The sequence below is a fragment of the Trifolium pratense genome, linkage group LG1 (assembly GCF_020283565.1).
Source record: "Trifolium pratense cultivar HEN17-A07 linkage group LG1, ARS_RC_1.1, whole genome shotgun sequence".
Lineage (NCBI taxonomy): Eukaryota > Viridiplantae > Streptophyta > Magnoliopsida > Fabales > Fabaceae > Trifolium > Trifolium pratense.
This window is the reverse complement of record NC_060059.1, coordinates 21986532-22000925: the sequence shown is the minus strand read 5'-3', so window position 1 is coordinate 22000925 and position 14394 is coordinate 21986532. Positions and strand designations below refer to the sequence as shown.

At 30.1% G+C, this 14394-nt stretch overlaps 1 long non-coding RNA gene across 1 annotated transcript; it reads left to right on the top strand.

The window, feature by feature from the left end:
* The first annotated feature begins 3232 nt into the window (after positions 1-3232).
* LOC123887413 lies at positions 3233-5792 on the top strand. Its single transcript, XR_006801478.1, has 3 exons — positions 3233-3721; positions 4682-4802; positions 4883-5792. It is a non-coding gene; the product is annotated as an uncharacterized LOC123887413 (long non-coding RNA).
* Positions 5793-14394: the final 8602 nt, after the last annotated feature.

Genomic DNA, 14394 nt, shown 5'->3' with positions numbered 1-14394 from the left:
AGTCACAACTTCAAAGCTTCGCATACAACTCAATTTGGATCCATAATTCACCAAACGGCTACCGAAATGACCGTAATCGAGTTATCTTTCCACATAATCAAATCCCACTGAATTTGGAGTTAAAAAGAGAGATTAATTACCGTTTTAGTGAAGGTATGTCCCCAAAATTCTGCAAAAAATCTGCTTTCGAGTCACAACTTCAAAGCTTCGCATACAACTCAATTTGGATCCATAATTCACCAAATGGCTACATAAATGACCGTAATCGAGTTAGCTTTCCACAGAATCAAACCCCACTAAATTTGGAGTTACAGAGAGAGATTAATTACCGTTTTAGTGAAGGTCTGTCCAATTACTAATTTTGCAGAAATCTACTTGTGATCTTCAAATTCAACATCGTCTACCGAACACATCGTAACTCCAAATTCGACGAAATTGAAATGCCAACAAGGGTAATTTCGTTAGATTTCCATACATGTAAATAGTATTAAAAAATGAGCTACAGGGTGAGAGGAATGACGAGAATATCAGTAGTAGTTTCATACGATAATTAATTTGAACAGAGCTTCACTAAAACAGTAATTAATCTCTCTCTGTAACTCCAAATTTAGTGGAGTTTGATTCTGTGGAAAACTAACTCGATTGCGGTCGTTTCGGTACCAGTTTGGTGAATTAATGATCCAAATTGAGTTCTGTGCGTAGCTTTGAACTTGAGGCTCAGAAGCAGATTTTGTGCAAAATTTTGGTGGGGGGCAAAATCCAACAAATTATAAAATAGGGGGGGTAAAATTCCGCATTTTAAAATAGGGGGGGTAAAATTCCGCATTTTTCAAAATAGGGGGGTAAAACTGCATTTAAGCCTTTATTTTTTTTTCTCTTATCAGTTATTTTTCCTTCCGATTGATTATTGGTTTAAATAACAAATTACTTCATGTATGTAATTTTTGTTTTAGTCTCTATATCGTTTTTTATTTTAAGAAAGTCCTTAAATGTGTAAATCGTGTTGTTTTCCGTCTCTTCCATCAACTTTCATTTCAAAAACAATTAGCTGGTTTGTTCACTATTTTAAAAAGGGAGTTTCTACAATATATCGGAATAATTTGAATCTACCGGTACATTAAGTCGTTAAATTGATAAATTAACGATTATTTTTATGAATTAAGCTGTTTTTTTTTTTTTTGAACAAGCGAATTAAGTTGTTTATTGTATTTTAGAGATAATAATATTACAAGAAAAATCACAATTTCACTGTTTATAAACAATTCACTAATTTTTTAAAATTTTTGATTAAAAAAATACAATATTGACTAATATAAGGAATAAAAATTTAAAAAATATCAAATTTTATATTTTTGACAATTTTGATAAATAATATTTGGTTATTATAATGTTTTTAATGATATAAAAAATTATTTATTTTAAAAAAGATTCATTTACCTATCGTTTTAATGACATGATGTACTGATACATTGAAAATTATCAAATGTACCATAGAATTTTCCTTATAAAAATTACTTTTTAAAAATTTTAAATGCCTACACTAAGTTCTTGTTCTTTAAAAAAATAGATTTTAGAAAAATAATAAGGATTAACTTTTCATTTTAAGGGTAAAAATAATTTTTTTAATGAAATGATTTTTCTAAACAATTATGACAAATACTACTAAATTGATAAAAGTGGTTTTTTTGTTAAATAAATTTTTTCCTCATAATAGTGAAAGCGTGGAAACCACTGAATGAATGAAAGAATATGTAAAAAATAAAAATAATACATGGATGTGCTATGAAAAATTAAACATTTAAATACAAAAAGAATTAATGTAACCTAGCTAAAATAGTAATATAATAAGGTTGGTAGGTGTGAAATGTGAATTAATCCTCAAATCTTCCGTAAAAGAAACGTTGATAACTTCTCTTTCCATCCAACGTTTCTTTTAAAAGAAACGTTGGGAGAAGTTATCATAAATATTCTTAGTAATGAATTTGATCGGGTGATGATGGTTTCGATGGGCCACGTGGAAGGAACTGCAACAAAAGCCCATCAAATTGTTCATGTTGTAAAGGCCTGCAATCAACTCCATGTTGAGAAGAAACGACCAAAATGAAGAAAATGATCACTAGAATTGTGAAAATGATCTTTCTAGTGTTAAAAGAAAAAGCCATATCCATGATATCTTCAATTGCTTAAAAAAGCTCCTTTGTGCCGTTAGGACAAGTTTGTTTGATAATAGGTGCTGAGATTTGAGGGTAGGAATATGGTATGTTTTGTTTTGGAACACGCGGACATATATATATATATATAGAGAAAGAGTTCTCTGCCTCTAGTAAGTACGAGATTTTGAAAGTTTATTAGCTTGACTAAGTTGTAATTCGTATGGTTTGAACTTGAAGGTTGAAAATTGAACAAATCAAATTTCCTGGGCACTAAACTAAACACGAAAACGAGTATTGTGAGATAGATAAATAATTAAACATATATTCGTGTATGTAAAGTAAAAGAAATGGAAATAAAAATATAATTTAATTTATTCAGTAAAAAATATATTTATTTATATATTATTATATTACCGTTAGTTAAATAAAATATAATTTAATGTACCAAAAAAATATATATAATTTCTTCATTTGAAAAGTTCTTATGGATTATGGTCAACTATTCTATAAACTGATACAAAGTCAAAATGGTCGATATATATAATCAAGGTTGTCAGAACCGGACCGGACCGACCGGTCGGACCGGAGGGTGGAGCGGTTTGGTTAGGCCTGAAAAACGGATAGCAAAAGAACCGGTAAAAAAACGTTCGAACCGACTCGGAACCGGGCCAAACCGGTGAACCGACCGGACCGGTTTAGCGGTTCTGTTTTTTTATAAAAAAAAAATAAAATCTGAAAACACCAAACGACGTAGTTTGGCTTCGCTTTTAATCGGAATACGTGAAAGGAAAGGAAAGAAGCAACAACGCGCAAAAGCTCTGTTTCAAATGGAAAGAAACTATATTGTGGTATTGTGAGTTAGGAAGACTGAAAGAGAATCATAGACAGAGAAAGAAAATATATTGTAGTATGGTGAGTTAGGAAGATTGGAAGAGAACAAAAAAATCTTTTGAAGAAACAAAGCATACAAAAAGGAAATAGAAGACGAAGATTGGAAGAGAACAAAAATTTTTTTTGAAGAAATAAAGCATACAAAAAGGAAATAGAAGAACGTAAATCTACTAGTAATCTAAGAAAGTAAGATGATCTTTAAAAACCCTTTTTGCCCTTAAGTCTATTTTTTTTTCGTTTTTGTTTGCTCCTTCAATTGGGGGTAAAATGGCCTTATTTTGATGAAAGTTCTCTTATTGATCTAAGGCAAACTTTTTCGTGTATGACAATTTTGCCCTTCACTAATTACACTAACAGTTTTTTAGATAAAGGATAAGACTTTGAGCAAAATTGTAATTTCACATTATATACACACTGCCCAAAGCACTTTAATTTGAATTTTTTTCCAATCTCTCTTTCATCTCTTTGGTCCGTAAAACATCTCTCAATTCTTCTCATTCTTCTCACTTCTCATTCTTCATCTCTTCTTTTGCTCTCTCTCTTTAAGTCTTTCAATACACAGAGAAAGAAGAAGAAGATCCACGAAGAAGATTCGTCGTAGATAGAGAAAGAAATCTGAGAAAGAAACGACAGGAGAAGGAGAGAGAAGATCCACCAGATAAGAACACCTACATGAGGTATTGATTTCCTCTGTAAACATAAATCTTCTTCTTTGTTTATTGTTGTGTTGGAATTTAATTACCTCTTACAATTTGATGTTGTTTGTTTCAATTTCATACTAGCACACCATGTGTTTGATAAAATGTTGCTGTAGATTTTCATCACCATCTTTGTAAATCGTGTTCTTTGGTTGTAAATTATCAACGAGTATGTTTTCGAAATTTCGTATGGAAGGGTATTTCTTGATTTTTTTTCATGGTTGTTGTCTTAGTTGTTCTCTAATATTTGCTTCATTTTTTTCTGCTTTGTTATTAGTTGTTCTATGATTTTTTTCTGCTTTTTGGTTAGATACATAACAAAGAAGAACATATAATGAACCCCTTTTTTCATGTTTACATTTATTTTCAAATTAAAAGTTCACTTATTGTAACATAGGAAAGTAAAAAGGTCTGATTTTTCATCTTTTGGTATGTTTTACGACGATTAAAATCATAGTTTTGTAGCCATAACGCTTAAAATCTTTTATCACTGTCGTCAAAGGTAAAAGGTCTGATTTTTATACCATTAAAGCTTCCAATAAAATCCGTCTTTTAAACCTTTAACGCTTAAAATATACGATACTATAAAGAGTGTATATGTATTTTTAGATCTATAGAATTAACGATTTAAATGAACAAATCATGGTATGCAAAAATCAGTTTTATAGCATTAGCGCATTGAATCATGATACCAATCTATGCTTTCAAGTTTGTTTTGGTACTCACATATAAAGTGACATTATTAAAATAAGACCATTATGAATGATGCTCCTCCATACAAGTGCAAAACATCTACCCATGATACCCCTAATCCTTTAATTAAGTCAGTTCCAACATATTTGTTAAATTGAATTACAATGCATTTAAATACTCCATACCTTGATTATCACATCCTTACATGAATAACAGTCATTTGATAATAGTATTGTGTACATGTAGATACTGGATTGAAGTTGAAGTTCGTTTTGAAACTCATAAGTGCAAATTTCTTTTTTGGGACCGTGAATGTTCTCAACTCATGGGAAAGAATGCAGCTGAATTGAGGGCTCTTATGATGGAGGTTCGTTATACTCCTGCAATTAGATACAATGATGTTTGTTAGGCTCTTAATATCTTATATACACATGTTTCTCATTTCAGGAAGGTGAATTTGTTGAATTATAGGGATGATCCAGAAATAATTCAACATATCAAAGACCAGATCAATAATGATGAGATTATTGTTTTTTATATGCAATCTACTCATCTATAAAAATTTGCATTAATTCAAACCCAAAAAAATCAGAATTTTCTTTCCTTCTCTAGTGTTTGTTAACTGTTGCTGAGAACGGATCGGCAAACATGGTACTCTCATGCTTGTTTTTCTTTTGTCTATTATGATTTTAATTTTCAATTGGCACTCCACTTTTCGGCATCTTGTTCCCAGAAATAAAATAACAACAAGAAGACAAATGATTTGATGCTGAGATTAATTTGAAGAAACCCAAAAACAAGAAACCCATATCGATTTTGGAATTGTTAGAGAGAAGACCTAGATTGCGAACAAAGCAAACAACTAGTGAAGAAAAAAACTCAACCCATCATCATTCACCAAACAATAGTATCATAGATCTCAATAATCACAAATCAAAACTCTGAGATTCGTTTGCGTTTTGTTGTTGTTCTTGTTGTTTTGTTCTTGTCGATTCGTTTAAGTTTTTGTTGTTTTTTATGGGTTTCGTTTGCGTTTTGCTCTTGTCGTTTGCCGTTGGTTTCATTTGCGTTTTCTGGGTTTGGTTGGGTTTGAGTTTGAAGATGAAAGAATGGTTTGAGGTTGAAGATGAAACTTGTGTTGTTATTCATTTTGTTCTCTTAATATTTTTTTTAATGTTAATTTGTTCTTTTAATTTTTTGGTTGTGTTATTGTTTTTTAAATTTTCTTAAAAAAATAAATATGTAAGGTTGAAATATATTTATCTACGTGGCATTAATAAAATTAATAAAAAAATAAATAAAAGCCACTTGGCATGCCACGTCAAGATTCTGATACAATCACCTGCCAAGTTGTGCAATCAGGGGGTAATCCAAAGAATCTTCACATTGTAGGGGGGTAATCCAATTTTTTTTTTTGCAGGGGGTAAGGCAAAACTGGCTTATTTTGCAGGGGGTAAAACCCTATTTACCCTATTTGAAATATTTGAAATTGAATTAAATAGTGGAAGTTTAGAGTGAAAATTTATTTAGTTTAATGTGAAAAATAAAAGGTGCCCCAAAGAATTAGGGCTGAAAATTAGGTAATTGGTTAAAAAAAATATTATAAAAAGAATTACAAAATTAATAAACAAATTTTCCTTTAATCGACGAAGATTAGTTAACTAAGAATTTTCTGATGTAATTTTCCAACATGTGCAGTGCAAAAATTATGCTTATTATACGTGCAAACAATTTTTTTTAGTAGCCAAACATTGATTGACATGCATAAATTAAGAATGTGTGTTGGCTTATTAGAGGCGCAAATAAAAAAAATTAGCAACCAAACATTGATTGATACGCATAGATTAAGATTAATTGATAGCAAAATTAAGAATATAGGCTAGCTTATTATAGACGCAAATAAAAGAAATTTAGCAACCAAACATATGCATAGATTAAAGTTAATTGATAGCAAAATTAAGAATGTGGGTCACTCAATAAAAAAGGGGAAAAAATGATAATGATGTGAAATAAAATATTAATTCTTACATCTTCATCCGCTTTATTTCTCGTTCAGCTTCTAGGTTCTTGAACACTAACTCCTCATTTTTCTTCTTGAGTTCTGCTATTTGAGATTTGAGAATCTTTGTCTCTTCAATAGGCACCGTCAAGATTGGTTCAGCCTCCTGCGGCATGACAGAGGCATTAATGGCAAAAGGTAATTTGATCTCTGCAATCCGACCTTTTACCCACTTGGTGTAGGATGGCTGGGCTATGCAATTCTTCTTACTCATTACTTCCTTGCGAGCCTGCCCCCAAGCCCTTTTGATTTTCTTCCAAAGCTCTATATCAGTGACCCCTTTTTCAAAGAGGAGTTCTGTCAAACAAGCATCTTCTGGTACGCCCCCATAGGATATCCCAACTAACGGAAGGCTAAGACGGGATTATAGTTGATGCAACCCTAGGTTCCAACGAGAGGCACATTAGGAAAATCCCCACATTTGAGAAGAACTTTAGAAGAGTCCACCTTATATGAGTACCAGACGATGTCCTTTTCCGAGAGAGGCCCCATCCTTTAAAACCACTGAGCATTCTTATCCGTGAAGGGTCCTTTAGTCGACATATGTGACATTAGCCAAATATATATCAAAGGGACGCAACAGAAGACTCGCCCACCTCTCTTGGTTCCGTGTCTATTATGTAGGGAGTGGAGGAAATCAGCTAGTAAAGTAGGGATAGGATTTCCTGTCAAGAAAACTCCAATAGCCGAAAGGTCGATAAAATCAGTCACATGAGGAAATAAAACCAATCTGAAAAGGAAAACTATATATGTAGCATACTACATAAATTGTTCTGAGCCCCTACTATATAACACTCATTTAAATTATTTTAAAAATGAATAGGATAATGAAAAATTAATAAAAATTGTTTGATTATAACACGCATGTATGCGTGAATGCTCGCACGCACGCACAAAAGCACATAAGTCAAGTCCATCATAGATAACATATGACTTCAGTTTGGTGTCACGAGTGTCTATTTTCTACTTTGATTTTGTGTGTCAAATGTTTGATGTCGGAATTTTCCTTCTGAGTTGCTCATAATAAATCTATGGAGTGTAAAGTGTTCTAGGTTTCATTTATGAGCAATTCTTGGCTCTCTACTATCAGTCTTTAATGGTTTGGTTTAAACTCTTGGAATGTGACTTGTTTGTAGTAGTAAGTATATTTAGTGGGGACCAATGAAAGTTATGATTTCATTGGATTGGAATTTGCCTTACTACTAGTTAAATTAAATACAGTACTGGTTACTAGCTTATATATTTGCATTAACTTTGGGGTGCAGGTATAGAAAAGGACAGAATAATATTTCAACTTGCTCATCTATATAAGTACAATATATAGACTCCAGTATTCTTTTTTTCACAAAAATTCTACTCCAAGCATATTAAGGTGCATTAAGACAATAATTTTGTGATAGGTGGTGATAACTAATTCTAAAGCTATACTACTTACGTAGTACTAGTACCAAATTTTTCATTAATTTTAAAAATGATTAAGATTGAGTAGTGTACTTATAGGTTCTAGTGACTAGCCAGCTCATTGAGAAAGTTGCTTGAAGAGTGCAATTGCCACCTGCTGCAAAAATTCATCCAATTTTCCATTACAAATATTAACGAATGTAAATGGGATATTAGTACAACCAATTGCTAGTAATACAAAAACAGAATACACAAGTCCATAATTTCATCTTTTGCTAGTGATATATCAGTATACAATGAGAAAAGAGGGTTGTTGTTGGTATTTAATCTTTAGAATAGTACTACCCAGTGTTTTACAAATCGGACCGGATCGGCCGGTCGAACCGGAGGGTGTCCGGTCTGGTTCATATGTTGGATCGGACAAGCTGTTGGGCCAGCAGGAATCGGAAAAAACCGGAAAAATTGGTGAACCGACGGTTTACCAGAACCGCCGGTTTGATTACATGCGTTTTTTTTCCGCCCAAAAGGCCAAAATGATGTCATTTTGTTATTATTAATATTTTATTTTTAAAAAAAAAAGAAGCATAACAAAGATCCAAAGTGGGAGAGCGGCTGCCAACAATAGGAAAATGAAAATTAGGGTTTCTTTTAAGTAACAATGTTGGGCTTTTAATTATGTGTGGCCCAATTGTTATTTTTAAGTGTTTATTGCTGTATTTAAAACAACATATAAAACTTTAAAAAAAAAAACATATAAAACAGAGATGTTGTCAAAAACAAAAATATAAAACTTGTCCCGTTAAAACTATGTTGTTTTATTGTTTTGGCTCTAATGTTATAAATAATTAAATAAAATTATAAAGTTTTTTTTATTGACATGTAAAGTGTTTTCTTTTTATTTTTGAAAAAATTGAAATATAAAGTTTTATTTTAGTTAAAATTCTTATATATTTTTTATACACATATATGATATTTTCCAACTCTAAAGAATATAGATATACAATCTAATAAATGTGTGTACGGTGACTTGTCTCATTTACACATCATAGGTTGACCCATTATATCAAGACAAGATAGCTATAAAGTTAATTAATCACATAAAAAATTAGTAAAATGTTAGTTGTTGATAAAAAAAAAAAAAAAGTTAGCTTACATTCTTTTGCAAGTATTAACCTAACTATTAATTTTGGTAGAATATTTTCCTAGATGAATTTATCTTTTGGATCATTTTTTTGTGAAAATATTTTTTTTTTACTTTTTAAACTGTGTCAATTTTAAGAGATTAAAACTTGCTCATTCAATTAAAAAAAAATTGCTAATGTATATATGAGACTTTTTGATATAAAATACTTTTTAAGTTAAAATCGCTTGTACCCCTGCTCCAGATTCATAGCTACGTCACTAGAAAAATTTAAGAACTTGTGACATTATGAGTTTATGAAATTTTCAAATTTTAATATTTTTTATGATTTTTTTTAACTACATATAGATCGGATCAATAACTATATAGAGACCGGTTTATTCCACCGGTTTAATCCGGTTTGTCATGTGATTCGACCAGTGACCCAGTGGTTTGACCAATGAACCAGTGACCCAGTGTTCTCGTCGGTCCGATGACCGGTTCAGTTTTTAAAACACTTTAAAAGACTTTATTGTAAGCAAGGGTGGCGGGTTTTATTCCCATGTTTGACAAATTTGTATTTTTTTAAGGGTAAATGATCATTTACCCCCTGCAAAATAAGCAAATTTTCGTTTACCCCATGTGCAGATTTTTTTTCTGTTTACCCCCTTGCAAAACATTGATTCCCTCATTTTGCCCCCTGGGTGTACAGCAGGACACGTGACTGTGCACATATGCTGACGTGGCTTGTACAAGTGGAAAAAATCATTTATATTTTTTTAAAAAATTCCACGTTAGATGATATATTATTTTTAAAAAAAAAAATCCTAAAATAAAAAAAACGTATTTTTTTTTATTTTGCACCAAAAATAAAGATTTACTCTAAGATTTACTCCCAAATAAAATTTATTTTTAAATTAAAATTTTTAAAGATTTATTTTCAAATCTTTTTTAATTAAAAAAAAATAGAATCTTTATTTTTTAAAAACAAAACTTTACTTTTTTCTGCATAAATTTTAAATTTTTTTCCTAAAATAAAAAAAAAACAATTTTTTTTTATTTTGCACCAAAAATAAAGATTTACTCCCAAATAAAATTTATTTTTAAATTAAAAATTTTAAAGATTTATTTTCAAATCTTTTTTAATTAAAAAAAATAGAATCTTTATTTTTTTAAAAACAAAACTTTACTTTTTTCTGCATAACTTTACTTTACTTCTTCTTCATGGTTCAGGCTTCGCCGAAAATCGTTTGTTTCCACCGTCGTGATCGTATTCATCGTCGTCTTCTTCAATCGCCGGAGTTCTCTTCTACTTTGTTATCTCTAGTTCTAGGACAAATAGTTTTGGTAGAAGATAAAAACAGAAACTTCTTTTTCTATTTTTTTTACGGTACTTTTTTTTTTAATTCAAAAATATTAACATAAAATGGTTTTGTTTTTAAAAAATAAAGATTCTATTTTTCTTTAATGAAAAAAGATTTAAAAATAAATCTTTAAAATTTTTATTTTAAAAATAAATTTTATTTGGGAGTAAGTCTTGTAGTAAATCTTTATTTTTGGTGCAAAATAAAAAAAATCGTTTTTTTTATTTTAGGAAAAAAAAATCTTTTTTTTTATTTTATGAATTTTTTTTTAAAAATAATATATTATCGGACGTGGAATTTTTAAAAAAAATATAAATGATTTTTTCCACGTATACAAGCCACGTCAGCATATGTGCATAATCACATGTCCTGTTGTACACCCAGGGGGCAAAATGAGGGAATCTATGTTTTGCAGGGGTAAACAGAAAAAAAATCTACACAGTGGGGTAAACGAAAATTTGCTTATTTTGCAGGGGGGTAAATGATCATTTACCCTTTTTTTAATATAAAACTCCATTAAAAAGAGCGGGAAAAAAAATTAGGTTTAGAGTTAACTTGTCGGAACAAGCTTAGAATATAAGAGATTACGTGACTCTCATATATATGCATCATATATGCATCTCTACTAGATGATATGGTTGAGTTAGGATCCTCTCCATTTCCAATTCTTTCCATTTCCTCCATTATTATATAGTTTTGGGAATATAAATGCAAAAATGTGACATCAAGTGTGTCCAAATGTCATTTATACACCCCAAAATATTTAAAAACTTTGGTAATGGAAGAAATGGAAAACATAAGAAATGGAGAGGATCTCAACTCGATACGGTTCTGCGCCAAATATTTTTCATCTCTTTATTAAAAAAATTAAGGCTATGAAAATTTTTAATAAAAAAAAAACAACAACAACAAAACTTATATGTATTATTTTGGGTGCAGTTTTTCCTGTTCCCTCGCAAAAAGACATTTTTTCATATCTTTTTAATTAAAAAGAAAAAGATTGATTTTAAATAAAAATAATCACCACATTAAGAACTGTGTATAAGACACTGTACATAAGTTTGGTACATAAAAAAAACTAACAACTTCATTCTCTTTATTAATTATCTTCCGTCTCCATCTCTCTACTCTAAATTAACAAAATTAAGGTTCAATTAATCACCTTTAAATTTATGGGTTCTAAACAAATTATTTGAAGCGATAAGAAACTTTGACTCGTGTTGAGTAGCAATTTGTCAAGGTTGTCTAAACACTTTGACGCTCAAGTAAGTCACTATAAAAGCAAATAGTGATGATTGGATAAAAAATGTGTACTTGTAATGTTGGTGAAGGGTACCTTTCATTGATCAAAAGTTGATGCATATGATGCTCTATCAATGTCGAGCTTCGGCACCCATTGTGATCTATTAAAAGTTGTTTTGAATTTGAATTGTCCGGTCTTAATCAGAACCAGAACGATCAAATCTTTTATGAATGTAGGAAACTACATTTGCCATCCAAATCCCATTTTTATCATAGACAACTTCTTCCAAGAAAGCTATTGTATATTATATTTTCAGTAAGAAAATATTTGCTATTTATTTAAAGGAAAATGTTAATCGGTGCCCCGGGACACTGATTAAGGTAACTAAAAATAGTAATATTATCTTGAAACTTGTGAAGTCAATATCATAAAAATTTAAATTTTTATTTTTTCAAAGCAATTTTTTCTTCTCTTTCACTTTTTAGTTCATTAACTAGTGCCCCAGAGACACTAGTTAGTATGACTTGCATTTCATGCAAAATATAACAATAACACTCAGCCTCATATCCATAATAGAATTAATATATTTTTTAGTACTACCGACTATATTATATATCATGTGCTTTTGTGATGGACATTTTATGAAAGGAAATACACTTCAAAATTATTCTCTATCGATTCCTGGAAAAATTATTAATTGAGTTTGCCGTTCATTTGGATTGTACGAGACTTGAGAAATTAGTCTCGTAGTTGTGCATTGAGGACATTTGATTTATACCAAAAAGAAATCCAAGAAAAATGTTATCGTACATTGACATTCATCAAGCATATATTAAAGTATAAGGACAAATGTTCCGCTAGGGTAAATCAGTTAGTAGTTACTAAGAATATTATTGAAAGGAATTATGGTTTGATCTAACCTTGAAATCTCCACACTAATATCAAATGTGAAGGGAAAATCCATCTTGTGTACATATAATTTTGTACTAATATCATAGTAACCCAAAAAAATATTATGATAAGTGTGAGGTGAGTTTGCTTAAAAAAAAAGTGTGAGGTGAATTAATAGTTTCACATTAATATTACTTAAAAAGATAGAGATTGCCTAAGTGAGATGACTTATAAATCTAATACCTTAAGATTTTTAGATAAATATGTGTTGTGATAGCGATCTTAGGGTCTGTTTGGTAAAAATAAACTATAAGCTAGCTGATAGCTGATAAGCTAGCTTATAGCTGAAAAGCTAGCTTATAGCTGATAGCTGAAAAGCTAGCTAATTGAAATTAAAGTGTTTGGTAAAATTAGCTTTTAAAGTGATTAATAAATATAAAATGACATAATTGATAGTGGATAGTTTCTTTCTTAGAGTGGGTAGTTATTAAATTAAAGGGTAAAAATGGAATAAAGTATAAAAAGCTATAAGCTATAAGCTCAAACGCTACTTGAAATAGCATTTGAAAAAAAGCTATAAGTAGTAAAAAAAGCTTGTTACCAAACACCTCTAATTTTTTGAAACAAGCTTATAAGCTCATATAATAAGCTATAAGCTAGCTTATTTGTGTTACCAAACAATCTCATTGTTAGTTTGTCTTCCTACGGTAAAAGACTATACGAATATTTAATATGCTAGGGTGCAAATTTGACATTACAATTCTCGTACAGTAAATCCAATGAAAATGTAGTGCAGTAACTTAAATTTGTAAGAGAGACTAGTATAATTTATATAAAAAAAACGTTAGTTAAGATTTTAATAAATTGTATTACGTACAAAAAATGGAGAATGAAAGAATCTTTGTAAGAAAAAATAACATAGCTGCATGTGCTATGAAAAAGTAAAATTTACAAAAATAAATTAATGAATTGGATCGGGTGTTGATGTTTTTGGTGGACCGCGTGAAAGGAATTGCAACAAATGCCCATCAAATTCCTTTGACAATGTTCCTTCATCTTGCAAAGGCCTGCATGCAGCTCCAAATTGAGAAGAAATAGCAAGAACGAAGAAAATGATGACTAGAAATGTGAAAAGGATCCTCCTAGTGTTACAAGAGAAAGCCATGTTCATGATCTCTTTAATTAATTTGTATTAATGTATTTAATTTGGATGAAATAATTAAAAATGCTACTTATGCTTTTGTAGCTATTGATATCTTTATTAAGATAAGTTTCTCTAGAAAATAGAAATGATTATATTGGTGAGATATTTGATGGTGGGAATATATGTTATGTTGTGGAACTCACAAAGCATATATATATATATATAGAGAGAGAGTTCCATATGCTCAAGTGCTAGTTTTTGAATTTCGTTTAGCTTGACTAATTGTGATTCTTAGGTTTGAACTTGAAGGTTGAAAATAGAACGAATCAAAGTTCTTGAGCACCAACCAAACAAGTATTGTGAATTAATTAGTACACTACTATTTTTTTCTTCTTTATTATGGATTTTAATTTATTACCCCCAAGGATACGGTTTTCTTAAAATAATTACAATGGATGTATTGAATATTGAATAAAATTAAGTATGTGGAACTCGAGCATGCATAATATAGAGTATAGAGTATATGGACTAATCTTGTTACATTAATTAATTAATTAATTAATTAATTAATTAATATAGAGTATGGTATAAAATAATAGTGCACACTGCGTACATATGTTTTTGTTCGAAGACTCGTTCCTATAGGTGAATGAAATGGAAATTAAAACTTTATCACTTTTTTTAACATTTGAAAAGAAAACCGTTTTCTTCATTTGAAAAGTACATTTGGTCAACTA